Source organism: Halichoerus grypus, chromosome 8 (assembly GCF_964656455.1).
Source record: "Halichoerus grypus chromosome 8, mHalGry1.hap1.1, whole genome shotgun sequence".
In the NCBI taxonomy this organism is placed as follows: Eukaryota; Metazoa; Chordata; class Mammalia; order Carnivora; family Phocidae; genus Halichoerus; species Halichoerus grypus.
The window spans coordinates 151,993,348-152,013,653 of record NC_135719.1 but is presented as its reverse complement, the minus strand read 5'-3'; the positions used below and the strand labels follow the sequence as shown (position 1 = coordinate 152,013,653).

The 20,306-nt window shown below is 45.6% G+C and overlaps 1 pseudogene; it reads right to left on the bottom strand.

The window, feature by feature from the left end:
* Positions 1–7,222: 7,222 nt before the first annotated feature.
* LOC144378908 (disintegrin and metalloproteinase domain-containing protein 21-like) lies at positions 7,223–12,516 on the bottom strand (annotated as a pseudogene).
* Positions 12,517–20,306: the final 7,790 nt, after the last annotated feature.

The window sequence follows — 20,306 nt, the reverse complement described above, 5'->3', positions numbered from 1 at the left end:
GACCTACTTCCAGGGACCCTGACACATGCTCACAGGACAGCTTGGACATGGGTCCCAGAGGGAGGGACAAAAGGTTATCAAATCCCCTCTGCCCGTAGCCCCTCCACAGAGCAGGGGCACAAACCAGTGGAACAGAGGCAGGGAGCTGGTGTGTAAAGTGAGTCTCTCATGGTGGATGTCCTAGTCCCCATGTGTCCTGTCCTGGCTGAAGATGGAGGAACCAGCCATGGGAGCATTGGGCTAAAGACTCAGCTCTCACAGACCCCCACCCTCCTCTGCCCTACTCCTGCCAGCATCCAGAGACAGGCTGGAGGTCAGGGGGTGGTGCGGGTGCACTGCCCACCCTGGCCATGCAGATGTGATCCTGATAAGGAAAAACATACTCGTGTCACTAGCTGAAGATGGTAACTAGTGTCACCATCTTCCCAGGAGGGCTGTCACCATAGGTTTCAGGGCCACTGAAATAGGGTCTTGATTGAGGTCAACACTGAATGGGGCATGGGCAAGAAGGGATTTATAGCCAAAAAGTACAAGGGGGTCAGTGAGTGGAAAATCACTAAGAACCACCAGGGATGGGGGTCAGTGTTCTGGCGACCTGGGCTTAATGGGATTCCTGCTAAAGGTGGCTCGGGTGATCCCACATCACCTCGGGTCCTGCGGGGGATGAGAAGACAGTCAGATAGGAAAGTGACCAGGTACCCAAGTGGGAGATTCTCACTTCTCTGACTTGGCAAGACTCTTCTAAAATTGGACAATGAAGAAGTCCAAACCTCAGGCCTAGTTGAAAACAGCACAGGGGTCTGAGTAGAGGAGGGAGTCTGTCAGTCCTCGACCAGTGTTTCTACCAGTGACTCCACCACCTGGCTCCCAAGGGCAGTGACCCCTCCGTCCTGTGTGACCTTGTGAGAAGCACCACCAGGGAGGCAGGGAGCATTGAGTGAATGCTTCCCTGCCTGGGCAGGTGACATCTCTTCTTGAGGGCTCACTTGAGGAAGAGCCTCTAAGAGTCAAGCTGAACAGTGAAGTGGGTCAGACATGCCCTCCACAGCCATTCTCCAGTTTGCTTTATTGATCATTCTGAGCTGAAGGCAGAAGCAGGAAAAGCCTTTTGCCTCCCCCAATGGCCTAAAAATAAAGTACACATTACCACTGTGTAAAGGAAAATTACTTTGACAAAAGCCAAACTTTGCAATGCTGCCTCCACACCAAAAAGAGAACTACTCTGGAGATAACCCTTACCACCTGAGAGACTCTTGTCTGCCTCACAGGATAAAGGGGATTTTCCACACTTTCTCTCCCTCTCCTCCACATATGGTGCCTCAAAAGGTAGGTAAACCTCAACCATCTGGGCTCATTTCTTTGTAGAACACTACAAATGGGTTTGTGAATGGGCACTAATCAATCCCACTCTCAGTAAGTATTGTGCTAAGGGGATTCTTACCCAAGACTGCAGGGGAGTTATCAGAAGCTGGTGGGCCCCTGGGAGCCCTACCCCTATCCCAGGAAGACCGTGGCACACCTGCAAGGACCCAGGAGGGGTGCTGCTGGAGTCTAGCCTTCTGAACCCTCAGGTGTGCTGGTCTGAGTTTGGCCTGTGTGCTCTGCAACAAGGGGGACATCCCTAGGCCATAGTGCAATGCTGCAGACAGGCTTTTCAAAGGAGTGCTTCATTAAAAACAGAGCTCCACACTGAGATACCACATTATACCAGTTAGAATGGCAAAAATTGACAAGACAAAAAACAACAAATGTTGGAGAGGTTGTGGAGAAAAGGGAACCCTCTTACGCTGTTGGTGGGAATGCAAGTTGGTACAGCCACTTTGGAAAACAGTGTGGAGGTACCTCAGAAAATTAGAAATAGAGCTACCTTATGACCCAGCAACTGCACTCCTGGGTACTTACCCCAAAGACACAGATGTAGTGAAAGAAGGGCCATATGCACCTCAATGTTCATAGCAGCAATGTCCACGATAGCCAAACTGTGGAAAGAGTCGAGATGCCCTTCAACAGATGAATGGATAAAGAAGATGTGGTCCATATATACAATGGAATATTACTCAGCCATCAGAAAGGATGAATACCCAACTTTTACATCAACATGGATGGGACTGGAGGAGATTATGCTAATTGGAATAAGTCAAGCAGAGAAAGTCAATTATCATATGGTTTCACTTATTTGTGCAACATAAGGAATACCATGGAGGACATTAGGAGAAGGAAGGGAAAAATGAAGGGGGGGAATCAGAGGGTAGAGCTGAACCATGAGAGACTATGGACTCTGAGAAACAAACTGAAGGTTTGAGGTGGGGGAATGGGTTAGTCCAGTGATGGATATTAAGGAGGGCACGTCCTGCATGGAGCACTGTGTGTTATACAAAAACAATGAATCATGGATCACTACATCAAAAACTAATGATGTATTGTGTGGTGATAACAAAACATAATAAAATAAAATAAAATAAACAAACAACAACCCCCCCCCCGATCTCCACAGAATAGAAATAACTTGATTTCTGCCTCAGTCAGAAACCTTCCCCTCGGGGCGCCTGTGTGGCTCAGTTGTTGGGCTTCTGCCTTCGGCTCAGGTCATGATCCCAGGGTCCTGGGATCGAGCCCTGCATCGGGTTCCCTGCTCAAAGGGAAGCCTGTTTCTCCCTCTCCCACTCCCCCTGCTTGTGTTCCCTCTCTTGCTGTGTCTCTCTCTCTGTCAAATAAATAAATAAATAAAATCTTAAACTAAAGAAACTTTTCCCTCATATAAGGAGGAAAATCAGAAAGAGTGTAGTTGGATGGGCTGTGCAATCTCTCTGTGCTATCATAGAACCTGTGCCTCCATTATTTGGAAAGAGCTTCAGGGAAACAGGATGAAAGGGACCAAAATCAGCCACCCTAGTGCTCTAAAGAGAGTCTCTACCAGAGCAAAACTGGGAGTCTCAGGTGGTTCAAGGTCCACTTTTGATCACCAACCACAGAGTCTCCCTATTTGTCTCCAGGTGTTTCAAGATATTATCACAGGCAGGACAGTGAAAAAAGCAATCGCCTGGCCCTGTACAGAAAGGAAAATTTGCAAAACTATCTGTCCAGACGCCAGCACCCCTAGAGAGTACAACGTCCCCTCCCGTGGGATGATTTCCTGAAGGAGCAGCTGGTCCACAGTCACATCACAGAGCCCACCATTAATTACACTTAAACAGAGGATTGGGACCTGCATCGATCTATTAGCTGACACCTCGTGTGACTCTGCTGTCTCTCGGAGGATATAGCTCTCCCTGTCCCCAGATGATGTTGGAGCTGCCCTGGTCCCTGGGTCCCCATCTCATATCCAGCACCTCAGGCACACAGTCCTAAGGGTCCCCAACTGGGTCATGCCTTTCTGGCTCCTGGCTTCTGGCTGGCAAGCCATGCAGGCAGAGAAGTGTTCTACAATCTACTGACACCTACAATGGAAGGATAATGGAGTTCTCATTTCCTGTCCTCAGACCAAACCTCAAGCTTCCTCCTTTCTCTAATGGACACCCACCTCCATTCAAAATGCTCTGCAGAGGTTGCATCTTTAAAAGACATACCCACTGCTGTCCAGGCCTTCCATGCACATAAGGCTCGATTGCCTACTGTACAGAGCCTGCATTCAGGTGCCCTGGAAAGGAACAGCAGTCTCCCACCAGCCACCCAACTCCCTGTCCCAGTGCAGAGGGAGGACTTGTCCCTGTTATATAGACTCTGCTACAACAGGATGTTCTTGCTTTTCCCCTGCGCCCTGTAACACTCAGATTTTGTGAGTCAAGAAAGAGCAGAATTTGATTCAGTTGGTGACCGAAGCTACTGATTAGTAGGAGATGTAAGAACCATAGAGTCATTTGTCATCTCTCGGCTCCCTTGGTCTTGAACCCAGTTGCCATTGATCTCCCAGTTACTGGTGATGAGACTGCATTACAGCAACAGATATCTGCTCAGATTTCTTGTCAATCCCATTGCAACCTGATTCACACTTTTTCTTTGCGTGGGTATTTGGGAGAGATCATTAACTTGGGCTCTATATCTTCCCATGTTCCTGTAGCTAACTTACATTCTGTAGCTTCTTCTAAGGCTGCACTCTTGTTCAGTATGTCCAAAATCTGTCCCTCTGTTACCAAACAAGTATTACAGACTCCACTGTCCTGAAGACACCAACTAGACGGGGTCACATGCCTTCCCATCTTAATGTCCATGGGTGTATACAAGAGTACCAAATAGGACTCACAGTGCTTCAAATCTCCCCACAAAATGTCTTGTCAGGTCTGTGCATCACTCTCCCCAAAACAAAAATGCATCTGAGTAAACTGCTAGGGAAACATGGCTTCAGCTGCCATCATACTCCACACTTCTCTGCCCTTGTAAAATCTCTAAGGCCCCCATCTCTGCCAGATTCCAGCTCAGAGTGCTTTTCCTGGCCCTCAGAGGCATTGATCTCCTTTAAAGACTTACTATTAGGGCGCCTGGGTGGCTCAGTTGGTTAAGCGACTGCCTTCGGCTCAGGTCATGATCCTGGAGTCCCTGGATCGAGTCCCGCATCGGGCTCCCTGCTCAGCAAGGAGCCTGCTTCTCCCTCTGACCCTCCCCCCTCTCATGTGCTCTCTCTCTCTCATTCTCTCTGTCTCAAATAAATAAATAAAAAATCTTTAAAAAAAAAAAAAAAAAGACTTACTATTAGCTCTGTGCACCCACCGGGTCTCAGTTAACTCAATATTAATAACATGTTCACCTGTCACTCTGTGGAAATGACGGCAGGTCAGCAGGTATCCTGGGACAAGTTGTTCCTCTGGGATATGTGCTATAACTTCCTTCCCATATGCCAGTTAGACCTTGGTCCATCAGGAAGCCTTGCATACTTACACTACTGCAGCAGATGTCTGGATACATTAAGCGCCCCCTTCCCCTCTATTCCTCTCTGACTAGTTCATCTTTCCCAAGGCAGCCACATCCCTATGAGCAGCCCAATGAACCAACCCCTCACTCGCCTTGTATCATGTTAAGACTTTAAATCCAACTACCACACAACCCTTCAGATGAGGGAGACCCTACTCCAATCCACAGGACTGCCTTCAGCTATGGAAATGATTTCTAAGACACCTTGCGGTCAACCATGTCTTCTATTCTTTGACAGCTACTGTATGTGGGGAAACATATAACTAGTCATGCCAGCTTGCACATTCAAACACTCAAGCATACTCTCTGCCTACTGCAAAATCAGTCTAAGCCACCGACTTGTCTACCACCTCTTTTCTTGTTTCAGTCTCTCTCTTGTTCAGAGAACAAACTTTATGAAATGAAACCTGCCCTTCCCCCACTATTGAAAGACTGACTACACCTCCTGCTCTTACTCTGACAGTCTACTGATGGCCATCCTTCTGACTGTGTCTGCCCCATTCCCTGTGCTGTTTGCTCAGCAGGTCAGGCCCAGACCCTACTCCAATTTTCAAGTTCCATCTGCATTGTATAATCAGTCTGATGGTCAGTTGTGTTGACATCAGGATTGTGAGTACAACTCTGAATTAGTTTCCATGCCTGTGCACACGAGGAGGTGAGCCCACCACAGGGATGGATGAACGGAAGGCTGTAATGTCCAGAACCAGAACAAAAATGTCACTCTTCCTTTCCTTCCCTGACTTTGTGGGACCCAGAAAACACAGGGGTTCCAGGGCCGGCCCTTGCTCAGGTGATCTATTGAGACAGAATATCCTCCTTTGCACAAATGCATACATGGTGCTCGGTCCTCTCTCTCTCAGGGACATAGCAAGACAACATGGCAGTCAGACCCTTGGGCTGATGTCCACACCACTCCAGAGTGTCACTAGATGTTCCAGCATAACCCCCATGACACAAAAACTCTCCAGACCACAAAATGTGTCCTATCGCACTATGGCCACATGTGTATGAGCTGGCATAGCTCAGCACTTCCCTGATAAGGTTGCCTAACATCAGGAGTTTTATAAAACTAGAACAAAAATCTGCACTAACTCAGTCACATGACATAACATACCTTATAGCTGCCAAAGGACTGCAGGCCTCCCAGGTCTCATAAACTGGGAGGAACACATGGGTATTGGGGTATGCAGACAGCAACATGACCAGTGACAGAGGGCCTCAGTCACCCAGATCAGGAGAACTACAGGCCCCTCCCCTCGACCTGGGGGGAACAAACATCATGCCAATGGTGCAGTTGACAGGATTGCCCACAAGAGGGTGGGTACAGGTATACAGGGTTAAAAGAGAACTTGGCTGGGACTCCTCTGACATCGATGCTGAAAGGAACATACTGGCTAGATCAATCACTTCAGTGTGGTCCCCTGCAGCACCTTGGATGTCCTCAGCTGCCTGCACAGTGTTGGGAATGCTTGCCATAGGAGGGGACCTGGGCATTTAAATTTCGGTAGTCAACTGTAAAGGGCCACCTGCTAGTAGGGGATATAACTCCGGGCATACAGGAGAACTGAAAGGACACATGGTGTGTTTAATGACCCTTCCCTTGAAGCAAATTTAAATTATGGGCTGACATTCCTCAGCCCCCTATTACAAACAACATTGGTGGGTATATATAGTCTTGATCTGGCAGGGGTGGGGGTGGCTGTCCTATAGCCTCCTGATGTGCAGCTCCCACAAGAGAGGCCAGGTACAAGGTTTGTTCCCACTGGCCTTGCGGACATCAGGTCATAGGTACCTTTACCAGGAAAGGGCAGGGCCAAAGGGGCCACTGTACCTCAAAGAGTTTCAGTAAATTTTGCCCCAAAAGTGACATCCAAGGGAAGTTGAACACCTACTATCCCACTTGTTTTACTTGGTCAGCTAAAAGGCACTCCTTGGTTATGTTTTGAGGGGTTCCTGGGAAGCACTGTAACGTTGCTCCGGGATAAATGAGAGTAGTAAAGCTTGTGTATGAGTGTGTCCAGAGGTTACTAGAGATGTATATAGGCGGTGTCCCCAGGGGAGAGACAGGCTATGGAACTGCCAGATCCTGATGTCTTGGCCCTCCAGTGGTCAGCGTTGGAGTACCATTACCTCCTGCCAGCCAGCTGGGGCTGTTGTGTTCAGAGGGGTGATGGCACCCACCTGAAGGGTAAGGCCAGCAGTCTCTGGACGAAACCAAGGAACCTGAGAAAAGTTCTGACTTGTGTTTCAGCCGTCCTGAGATGAACTCATTAGGGAACCCTGATCTCAGAGCTGCCCATACAGAGATGTGTGGGAGTCATCCATCTCCAGAGGAAAGGAGCTGGAATGAAGTGCCACCCATTGACTGAGGCTGATAAGAGGCCAGAAAGCCCCTTATGCTCTTTGCACCCTCCACTTGGTTCCTGTCTGTAGAGGCGGTGGGCCCATTGGCCTCTGTGGCAAACAAGTCTTGGGCTTCAGGAAAATTCTCCTTGTCACATCTGGCTATGGCATCCACGCTTTCTAATGCCTGCTGTCCTGAATCTGGTGTTACTATGAATTATAAAGGCACAGGTTTATAATTAGGGCAGGGCTTTATGAAGATCTCCAGAGATTCTGACAACAGAGGTGTCTCCTCAGGGTTGCAAATGGTCCTGGGCTCTTAGGAGCCTGATATAGGCAAAATGGCACACCCATTGAACTGTCACAATTCTACCTAAGAGGAGGCATGCTTTACCTGGGCTTGTCCCCTCTCAATGGACCAGAGCTGTTATGCCACAAAAATCCAAGTCTGGCAATCAGGGCCTCTTCCTTCTTATCTTGGTGGGCTCTGAAGACTTGGGTTGGCTCTTCCTCAGAGCATTTCTGCTTTTTATCTGGTCTGTGTCTTCTGCTCTGGTGGCTTGGTGTGCTTGGCATGGCCTTTTGGGAGCAGCAACAAGTGTGGAGGTACCTCTAAGATGTCCCTAAGAAAACAGACATCGAATACTTCAGGGTTTTCAATGAAGGTTGAATTTGGGGGGGTTTGGCCACCCCAGCCAGCAGACACATACCATGTGCTGTAAGCAACAACTCACAGGAATTTCCAAAGACTCACAAGAGCCAATCAATGCCCTTGTCTCCCATCTTATGGACAAATAATTCAAGGAAACCTTGCATTTCCGTGATGGTGTAGTTACCTATCTCTGTGTCTCACTCATGCTGGTCCTTGGACATGTTGATACAGTAGATGGTGACAGGAAACACCTGGGATGGATGTTGCCTCTTTCTCAACTCATATGTGGTGGCCTTCTGCACTGGGGTGTTTCACTAAACCCCTGAAGGGTTGGGGATGATTGGTGACAGTAACAAGGATTGCACCCACAGGGGATGCCTGCCTTAGCCATGATCTCTGCCCAGGCTGCGATGGTGCTCCTGGTAGAGTTGCAACTATCATGGGGTAGGCCTGCCTCTCTGAGTTTTACACCTGATTCCCAGCTGTCCAGCTGCGTGTCCAGCAGCTGGTCTCCCCTTTGACACTAAGCTAGATACATTGTCCTTGATTCCCAGAACCAAATAGTCTGTACCCCAAGTCCCTTCATGTGGGAAGAGGTAGAGCCCTACTGTCCACATTAGCTCTTCTGTTCTTAACCCAAGGCTTTCCCATATGATTATAGTCCTTCTCAACCAGACTTGACACCCAGGTCAGTCTTATTTAAAGACTAATAGGAAATACACAGATTTGGGCCCCCCCCAGACTGGTCCTACTGGTTGGTTTCTGCTAAGAGTCTGACCATTTACAGCATCGACAATTTAGGGTGGGGCTTCTGGCAATGCCTGGCATCAGGCCAAGCAAAGCTACAGACCACCAGCAAGCAGTGTGTTCCATCCCAAATAGGCTGAGTAGTCTGGGTGATGAGGGGAGTGAGGCATTCTCAGCTCCAAGACATTATAGGGGGCAGTGGCTCTGTCACTGAATCCATCCTTGTGGACAATTGTGTTGCGGACCCACAACTGCTGTATTGAATTAAGAATATGCAGACTGTGTCCTACTGAAAGAATAGGCATAAGCTGCCCACACTGGGTTAACAGGTGGCTTCCTCAGCATCCAAACTCCCACCCTGGGGACATGAGACCCACATGGACATTCTGACTAAAGGTGGGGTTTCTGTACACCCCACATTGGAAATGGAGACCCAGGTTTTATGATGAACGGATCCCAGAGGTCAGGGAGCACAATGACTCAGGGTAGGGCTTTCCTCCATCCTAGGTACCCAGGGAGCAGAAGATAGAGAATAGGGTAGCAAGCACCTAATTATATACGAGGTGGATGGGGCTTAAGTCCATAATGTTTCACAGGATGACCACTGCATGGTTATTTGAAAAGGTGCCTGGGAGATCCAGAGTGGGAATCCCAGGCAGAGACTTATCTAAGGGTGATGGAGGGTCAGTGTGTGTGGGACTCTGCCCCATGACCAGCCAGCAGCTTAGAACATCAAGTTGATTTTCTCACCACACCTGCTCAGCTACAGCCACTGCTCAGCTCTCTGAAATGCAGACTAAGAGGGAAGGGAGGGACGAACATTCTGAGGGCTCTTTGAATGCTAGAGTCATCAATGGGCACTTCTGCCTACCTTTCTGATTGATTTCATGGGATGCAACATTCAGGATCATTGTTTCAGTCTCCTACATTCAGAAAGTTGCTCTCCAGGGTAGCATAGCTTGCACTAGGTGGGATCGTACCCCAAGCACCCTCCCTTACTGCCCACAGGCACCCTAGTTTGGGACAGGTAGCATGGGTGGGGAGTAGCCCTTCATCACCCTGGACCCACTTTGGGACAGGAGAAGGCGAGATTACCTGGGCAATGAGAAATACCTCAGTGTTCACGAGCACACTTTTGTAGAAACAACATGAATTTGCCCCTACAGAAGCCTGTGGCAACTTCCCTTAATTCTGCACCCAGGGACCTCAGCTCAAATCCCAGCTGCTGACTCAGGTACTCTGGACAGAGTCTTGGGTGCAGTGTGGGCTCTTCCAGGCTGACAAAAATATGAAGACACCGCCATTGTGTGCTTTTCAAATTTTATTTCAGAGTGCTAGTCAGTGACCAATCACAGACTTGGTGTGAGAGCCCTGTGATGTGCACGGGACCCCTTTGTCTCCTGCAGACCCCTGGAAATGTGGATGTCAGCTGTGCCACCTCCTTACTGTAGTTTCATTCATGCTCCTGTGGATTGCATATTGTTGTTCAGGGATCTGGAGACTGATTTAAGGATTGGCTTTACCAATTTTCTCTTCTTTAATGTCATTGTCTCGATTGTCCGTACACTGTTGGCACACCAAAGAGAAATGCAGCTATAAAGGCATAAATGTGAACAAAGACCACTCTCAAATATATCGTTGATTCATCACTTTGCTTGACTGGCCACATTCTATTTGGAGGGGGTCCATCGTCTATGCTCCCACTGGCACCTCTAACTTTTTTTTTTTTAAGATTTTATTTATTTATTTGACAGAGAGAGAGACAGCGAGAGAGGGAACACAAGCAGGGGGAGTGGGAGAGGGAGAAGCAGGCTTCCCGCTGAGCAGAGAGCCCGATGTGGGGCTCGATCCCAGGACCCCGGGATCATGACCTGAGCTGAAGGCAGACGCTTAACGACTGAGCCACCCAGGCGCCCCGGCACCTCTATCAATGCATAGCAGAGGTTCAGTTCCTGTTACTGTTGCAAAGCCCCCATGACTACATTTCTCAGGTAAACAGTCATAATTCAGCTGAGCCACAGTGCCATTGCAGTAGGTATTGCTACAGAAATTTCCGGGAGCACAGGGAGTACTAGGTGTCATGTGACAAACATCATTTGCTCCTGTGGAACAATGTGAGTCCAGCCCAAAACACCAGAATCCTGAGATGAGAGACTGAGATGAGAGACTGATGGACTCCCATATGTTCTTGCAACCAGGGGAGATGCCTGACATTACCACACTGCAGCCACTCACACTGTATGTCATTGTGGGCACAGGCCATACCAGTCATTCTCACATCTTCTTTTCTGCAGTGTCCATATCTATTTCCTCTAACGTTTATGATATAGCAGGCATCTACAGCTTTCACAGCATTTTTACCAAAGATTTCTTGGCAGTGCAACTTCCATGATAGCAGTATCACTCATCAGTGCACGGGGTTCCATCTTGCATATAGAAATCATCAGCACATGCCAAGGACGCCCCACAACAGTACTCCGGATGATCACATATAGTTTGGATTGGCCTGCAGTGTCCCAGCAGGGGAATAGGTGCAGTTTGTACAGCAACTGCCTGTATTACATTTGCTGCCAGAGGTGAAGATACAATCACTGGTAGAGCAGTGGTTGCTGTAACACTGCTTGAAGGAGCCACAGTCACACTCCTCGCCTTGATCCACTATACAGTTTCCACATCAATCATGGGTCAGGCTTTTATTGAAATGCACCATTTTGGTTCTGAATATGCACTTGCTTTTCCCACCACCCACTATGTGCTGTACATGCATATGGGAACAGTTACTGAAGGAATCTGTCAGACTGGGAGGTCTGTACATAATGCAGGTGGGCCTTCTCTGGCAAGAACAGTATAACTCATCATAGTATAAACCAAAATTTCTTCCCACCTTTTGTGCTGGTGTGATATACAAAAATAAATACTGTCTGCCTAGGTAAACAAGCATGATGAGGTTTTGATTATTGCATACACCATATAAGCTAGGTTGGTAATTATTATCCTGTGGCCCCTCTTTAATCATAATTATGGATGAATGTGGTACAATAAGTGAATGCACAGCAGACTGATAATATCGAAGATAAGGATTCTGATTCACATTATAATTGTTTGTGGCTGCTGGATCTCTCTGATCATGAATGTACAAGAATGCATAATAATTTATATCAAGACCTTGAAAGAATGTGTCAATTAAACTAAATACCCTTACCAGGAATTGGGCACATTTTGACACATTGTTGAATACATTATACATTGACTTGCAACTTGCAGAAAGTGCTTTCAAATTTCCGTGATGGAAAAAATACATCTTACGAGAGATCCTGGGAACAACACTGACATTTGCTTGAGAGAATAGGGGGGTCCCTAAACTCCTTATGTCACAATTTATAGGTAGGTCCCATTATATTGTTTTCTGCCACTATCTAAGAAACAATGTGTTCAAAAATTCGGGAAATGCTGAGGGGTTTGATTTCACAGGCGAGGTCATCCAAATTCATGATACTTTCAAGACCCCCATAGCACGTGTCCATGGTAACCATGGAAAGAGGAATCTCCTCCAGGTAGCCGAGGTAGTAACAGTCTGGAGGGATGAAGGGGTAGTCCATCTGCAAGGCTCCTTGGTCATCCTGAGTCATCATCAGCAGATGTCTGGACCAAAACAGTTTCTTGCACCGCATACGGATAACGTGTCTCTTACTCCCAAAATGCAGGGTGTAGGACAGCCAGCCTGGTATCTGAACACCTTTGCTGTGGTGCAGCTCCTTCCTGGGAATGATCACCTCAGAGGAGATGTAGCGCCATGAGGGACGGCCTTGAGAACCCTGGACAGGAGCCAGGCTTGCCCAGAGTGCAAGAAGCAAGAAGAGTGCCCTCATGGTGCCCTGGCCCTCTGCAAGGCTCGTGCCCCTGCTCAGGGACATCTTTCAGTGAGAATGGATAAAGGGAAGAACCTGAGTGAGGGCCAGGTCTAGAGCATCTGACAGAACAGAGAGCTGCCTCAGGCTGCCAGCACCCTACACCTGGGGGCCACCTGTGTGGATTGTCACAGTCACAGGGTGTGGCAGTGGGTGACCTGCACATCAGTTCAGCTGGGGTGGATGTGGGAGAGGTGGGTGGGTCATGTGCATGAGTGCTCACATGGGCATGGGAAGGGAGTTGGACCCAGAGGCATCCCTGTATTCAACACTTTCAATCCTTCCTCCAGATACTTGAATATGTGATATACAGTTATAACGCAATTAACTCCTTTACCTATTCCATCTCCCATGGTACTGCTGGGTCACTTTCTGTGCATTACCCCTATTCCTCACTGTGGAGACACTGTTTCCTATTTCCTTGGCATGTGGAGGTAGACATTGCAAATTATACCTTAGAGGTGTTGAAAATAATGGTTTGTAATGTTACATGTACTAGCACATATTTTATTTTAGTTTGCCAATAATTTGCAAGTCATTTGATCCTTTTGGCTTTTGCTTTGAAGCTTCCTTTGAGCTTACTGAGTAAAACATTCCCCAGTACTCCATATGATGATTGGTGAGTTACAAGTATGTATGTTATTTTTTTCTCAGAACAGCTGGTGAGGGAAAAATGTACTGCTGACCACATGTGAGACCCAGAGACTGTTCCCTCTAATCCTCTATTGTGGCTCTTCCCTGGACTTTGGCAGCATGTGTGGTTCTCTTCTCAACTGAAGACACAGGGGGCTGAGGTTACTTTGGTAGTTGGCATCATTCAGCCTGGGTGTGAAAAAGAAAAGTTACCAACTACTGTACTCCCTTCTTTAATCGTCTATCCTAAACCTCCTTTAAAATCCCCTGGGTCAAAACAGTTCTTGAAAAGGTGGCAGAGGAGTACAGGACCCTATTCCGCTCAGTCGCAGAATTGAGCTGGGTGTCTACCAGACCACTCTGAACACCCATGAAATCAGCCTGAGATGTAAGAAGATAGAACTGGATCTCTACAAACAGAATATCACAGGTGGTTGGTATTGAGATACAAAGCGGGGAGCCCTGATTCCGTGAGCAGATATTGGAGGATAAATGGAAAGGGGAGGGAGCCGATAGGATCCTGCACCACCAGTGAGCGATAGCTTCCTGTGCTGGGGAAGGGGCACAGACTCGCAGACCAGTAGCAGCGGGGAAAGGACTTTACGGCAGCTCCCTGGATTGAAACCTGGAGCGGAGGGGCCACACGTCTGCAAACTGGGGGTGGCTGGCAGTTATAGAAGCACAAAGAGCAGAGACATGCCCCAACCTGGAGGTGAGGACTGGAAGCACTGCTGAGGGGTGCACAACCAAGGACTGCAGTTTATAGCGGCACAGACAGAAACGGAGGTAGTGTGGCCTGGAGAGCTCACTGAAGAACAGACTGTGATCTCTCTGCTTTGGGGCAGAAGGTGGGAAATGGTCTCTTCTGCTCTGATTCTTGGAAGAGACACAGAAAGCCGCCAGGGAAAGCTGCCAGAGAACAAAAGCCCCAAAAACCAGTTTTCACTGAGCCCATCACCCGCCAGAGGGAGCAGGGCAACTCTGTCCAAAAGAAGGTTGCCTGAGTAACAGCACGGCAGACCCCTGCCCCAGAAGACAGGCTGGGAAAAAAAGAGGTCAGCAACCCAAAGGTCCCTAGAAAACAGGTATATCTTGCTTGGGTTGTGGTAAATAATTTGGATTCTATATCTTCCCTCAACCACCCATCAACAGAATGACTAGGAGGGAGGAACCCCCAAAATAGGAAAGACTCAGAGATTACGACTTATGCCACAGATTTACAAATGGATTCAGATATAACCAAGATGTTGGAGATGGAATTCAGGTTGGCAATTGTGAAGACAACAGCTACAATGGAGAAATCAATTAATGGCAACATAGAGTCTCTAAGGGCAGAAATGAAAGCTGAATTGGCACAACTTAAAAATGCTATCAGTGAGATCCAATCTAATCTAGATAATCTAACAGCTAGGTTAAGTGAGGCAGAAGAACGAATTAGTGACCTAGAAGACCAAATAGTAGAAAAAAATGGAAAAGATGGGGCGCCTGGGTGGCTCAGTTGGTTAAGCGACTGCCTTCAGCTCAGGTCATGATCCTGGAGTCCCTGGATCGAGTCCCGCATCGGGCTCCCTGCTCAGCAGGGAGTCTGCTTCTCCCTCTGACCCTCCCCCCTCTCATGTGCTTGCTCTCTCTCATTCTCTCTCTCTCAAATAAATAAATAAAATCTTTAAAAAAAAAAAAAAAAAGAAAGAAAGAAAAAAATGGAAAAGAGGAGGCCAGGGAAAAACAACTCAGAATCCATGAAAATAGAATCAGAGAAATAAATGACACCATGAAACGTTCCAATGTCAGAATTATTGGAATCCCGGAGGGGGTGGAGAGAGAGTGAGGACTAGAAGATATATTTGAGCAAATCCTAGCTGAGAACTTCCCTAATCTGGGGAATGAAACAAAAATACGTGTGCTAGAGGCAGAGAGGACCCCTCCCAAGATCAAGGAAAACAGGCCAACACCCCAGCATGTAATAGTAAAACTAGCAAATCTTAGAACCGAGGAAACCATTCTAAGGGCACTTAAGGGGAAGAGATTCCTTATGTACAGAGGGAGGAACATCAGAATAACATCAGACCTATCCAGAGAGACCTGGCAAGCCAGATAGGCCTGGCAAGACATATTCAGGGTACTAAACGAGAAGAACATGCAGCCAAGAATACTTTATCCGGCAAGGCTGTCATTTAGAATGGATGGAGAGATGTAGAACTTCCAAGACTGGCAGAAACTGAAAGAATATGTGACTACTAAGCCAGCCCTGCAAGATATATTAAGGGGAATTGTATAATAGGAGAAAGACCCCAAGAGTGATATAGAACAGAAATTTACAGGGACAATCTATACAAACAAGGTCTTCACAGGCAACATGATGACAATTAATTCATATCTTTCAATAATCACTGACAACATGAATGGCCTAAATGCTCCCATAAAATGGCCCAGGGTTCCAGATTGGATAAAAAGACAGGACCCATCCATATGCTGCCTACAAGAGACTCATTTTGAACCTAAAGATACATCCAGACTGAAAGTGAAGGGATGGAGATCCATCTTCCATGCCAGCCGACCTCAAAAGAAAGCTGGGGTAGCAATTCTTGTATCAGACAAATTAGATTTTAAACCAAAGAGTGTAATAAGAGATCCAGAGGGACACTATATCATTCTTAGAGGGTCTATCCAACAAGATCTAACAATTGTAAATATCTCTGCCCCCAAAATGGGAGCAGGCAACTACATAAGCCAGGTGTTAACCAAAATAAAGAGTCATATTGATAACAATACGTTAATTGTAGGAAACCTCAATACTCCACTCTCAGCAATAGATAGAATATCTAAGCAGAAAATCAACAAACAAACAAGAGCTCTGTATGACACACTGGACAAGATAGACTTCATACATATATACAGAACACTGCACCATAAAACAACAGAATACTCATTCTTCCTGAGTGCACATGGAACTTTCTGCAGAATAGACCACATACTGGGTCACAAATCAGGTCTCAACCGATACCAAAAGATTGAGATTATTCCTGCATATTCTCAGACCATAATGCTTTAAAACTGGAACTCAATCACAAGAAAATAATTGGCAGAAATTCAAACACTGGGAAGCTAAAGACTACTATGCTCAAGAATGTTTGGGTCAACCAGGAAATCAAAGAGGAACTTAAACAATTCAGGGAAATCAATGAGAATGAAAACACATTGGTCCAAAACCTATGGGATAGTGCAAAGGCCGTCCTAAGGGAGAAATACGTAGCCATCCAAGCACAGATGTAGTGAAAAGGAGGGCCATATGCACCTCAATGTTCATAGCAGCAATGTCCACAATATCCAAACTGTGGAAAGAGCCGAGATGCCCTTCAACAGATGAATGGATAAAGAAGATGTGGTCCATATATACAATGGAATATTACTCAGCCATCAGAAAGGATGAATACCCAACTTTTACATCCACATGGATGGGACTGGAGGAGATTATGCTAAGTGAAATAAGTCAAGCAAAGAAAGTCAATGATCATATGGTTTCACTTATTTGTGGAACATAAGGAATAGCATGGAGGACATTAGGAGAAGGAAGGGAAAAATGAAGTGGGGGAATCGGAGGGAGAGATGAACCATGAGAGACTATGGACTCTGAGAAACAAACAGCGTTTTAGAGTGGAGGGGGGAGGGGGGATTGTTTAGCCTGGTGATAGGTATTAAGGAGGGCACGTACTGCATGGAGCACTGGGTGTTATACGAAAACAATGGATCATGGATCACCATATCAAAAACTAATGATGTATTGTATGGTGACTAACATAACATAATAAAATTTAAAAAAATTAGAAAAATCCTGAATTCAACAACTAACTCTACACTTTAAAGAACTAGAGAAAAAGCAACAAACGATGCTTAAGCCACACATTAGAAGAGAAATAATTAAGATTAGAGCAGAAATCAATGAATTAGAAACCAGAAACACAGTAGGTCAAATCAACTAAAACAAAAGCTGATTCTTTGAAAGAATTAATAAGATCAATAAATCAATGGCCAGACTTATTCAAAAGAAAAGAGAAAGTACCCAAATTAATAAAATTATGAATGAAAGGGTAGAGATCACGACTAGCACCAAGGAAATAGAAACAATTATTAGAAATTATTATCAACAACTATATGCCAGTAAACTGAGCTATCTGGATGAAATGGATGCCTTCTTAGAAACCTATAACCTGCCAAGACTGAAACAGGAAGAAATTGAAAACCTGAATAGACCAAAAACCAGTAACAAGATTGAAGCAGTGATCAAAAACCTCCCAAAAAACAAGAGTCCAGGGCCTGATGGATTCCCTGGGGAATTCTACCAAACATTCAAAGAAGAAATAATACCTATTCTCCTGAAGCTGTTTCAAAAAATAGAAACAGAAGGAAAACTTCCAAACTCATTCTATGAGGCCAGCATTACCTTAATCCCCAAACCAGGCAAAGACCCCATCAAAAAGGAGAATTTCAGACCGATATCTCTGATGAATATGGATTCCAAGATCCTCAACAAAATCCTAGGTAATACTATCCAACAATACATTAAAAGGATCATCCACCATGACCAAGTGGGAGTTATCCCTGAGATGCAAGGGTAGTTCAATATTCACAAATCAATCAATGTGATAGAACACATTAATAAGAGGAGAGAGAAGAACCATATGGTCCTCTCAATTGATGCAGAAAAGGCATTTGACAAAAGACAGCACCCTTTCCTGATTAAAACTCTTCAGAGTATAGGGATAGAGGGAACATTCCTAAAGTTCATAAAATCCATCTATGAAATACCCACAGCGAATATCATCCTCAATAGGGAAAAGCTGAGAGCCTTTACTGTAAGGTCAGGAACATGACAGGGATGTCCACTCTCACCACTGTTGTTTAACATTTTACTAGACGTCCTAGCAACAACAATCAGACAACAAAAAGAAATAAAAGTTTTGGGGCACCTGGGTGGCTCAGTTGGTTAAGCGACTGCCTTGGGCTCAGGTCATGATCCTCGAGTCCCGGGATTGAGTCCCACATCGGGCTCTCTGCTCAGCAGGGAGTCTGCTTCTCCTTCTCACCGTCTTCCCTTTCGTACTCTCTACCTCTCATTCTCTTTCTCTCAAATAAATAAATAAATAAATAAATCTTAAAAAAGAAAGAAAGAAAGAAAAGTTTTGAAATTGGCAAAGAAAAAGTCAAACTCTCTCTCTTCACAAATGACATGATACTTTATGGGTAAAAACCAAAAGACTCCACCCCCAAATTACTAGAACACATCCACCAATTCAGTAATGTGGCAGGATACAAAATCAATGCGCAGAAATCAGTTGCTTTCTCATACACTAACAATGCAACTGTCGAAAGAGAAGTTAGAGAAATGATTCAATTTACAATAGCATTAAAAACCATAAGATACCTCGGAATAAATCTAACCAAAGAGATAAAGGATATATACTCTAGGAACTACAGAACACTCATGAAAGAAATTGAAGAAGACACAAAAAGATGGAAAAAGATTCCATGCTCATGGATCGGAAGAATAAACATTGTTAAAATGTCTATGCTACCCAGAGTAATCTATACCTTCAATGCCATCCTGATCAAAATTCCAGTGACATTTTTGAAAGTGTTGGAACAAACAATCCTAAAATTTGTATGGAATCAGAAAAGACCCCGAATATCCAAGCAAATGTTGAAAAAGAAAAACACAGGTGGGGGCATCACGTTGCCCGATTTCAAGCTATATTACAAATCTGTGATCACCAAGACAGCATGGTACTGGCACAAAAACAGACATATAGACCAATGGAACAGAATAGAGAGCCCAGATACGGACCCTCAACTCTATGGTCAAATAATCTTTGACAAAACAGGAAACAATATGCAATGGAAAAAATCTCTTCAATAAATGGTGCTGGGAAAATTGGAGCCACATGCAGAAGAATGAAACTCGACCATTCTCTAACACCATACACAAAGATAAACTCTAAATGGATGAAAGACCTCAATGTGAGACAGGAATCCATCAAAATCCTAGAGGAGAATATAGGCAATAACCTCTTTGACATTGGCCAAAGCAACTTCTTTCAAGACACATCTTCAAAAGCTAGTGAAACAAAGGCAAAAATGAACTTTTGGGACTTCATCAAGATAAAAAGCTTCTGCACAGCAAAGGAAACAGTCAACAAAACAAAGAGGCAACCCACAGAATGGGAGAAGATATTTGCAAAGGACATTACAGATAAAAGGCTGGTATCCAAGATCTGTTAAGAACTTCTCAAACTCAACACCCAAAAAACAAATAATCAAGTCAAAAAAATGGGCAGAAGACATGAACAGACACTTCTCTGAAGAAGACATACAAATGGCTAACAGACACATGAAAAAATGTTCATCATCATTAGCCATCAGGGAAATTCAAATCAAAAGCACCTTGAGATAACACCTTACACCAGTTAGAATGGCAAAAATTGACAAGGCAAGAAACAACAAATGTTGGAGAGGTTGTGGAGAAAGGGGAACCCTCTTACGCTGTTGGTGGGAATGCAAGTTGGTACAGCCACTTTGGAAAACAGTTTGGAGGAGCCTCAGAAAATTAAAAATAGAGTTACCCTATGACCCAGCAATTGCACTCCTGGGTATTTACCCCAAAGACACAGATGTAGTGAAAAGAAGGGCATATGCACCCCAATGTTCATAGCAGTAATGTCCACAATATCCAAACTGTGGAAAGAGCCGAGATGCCCTTCAACAGATGAAGGGATAAAGAAGATATGGTCCATATATACAGTGGAATATTACTCAGCCATCAGAAAGGATGAATACCCAACTTTTACATCAACATGGATAGGACTGGAGGAGTTTATGCTAAGTGAAATAATTCAAGCAGAGAAAGACAATTATCATATGGTTTCACTTATTTGTGGAATATAAGGAACAGCATGGAGGACGTTAGGAGAAGGAAGGGAAAAATGAAGGGGGTGAAATCAGAGGGGAGACGAACTATGAGAAACTATGACTCTAAGAAAGAAACTGAGGGTTTTGGGGGGGAGTGGATGGGGGGATGGGTGAGCCCAGTGATTGGTATTAAGGAGGGTAGGTGTTGCATTGAG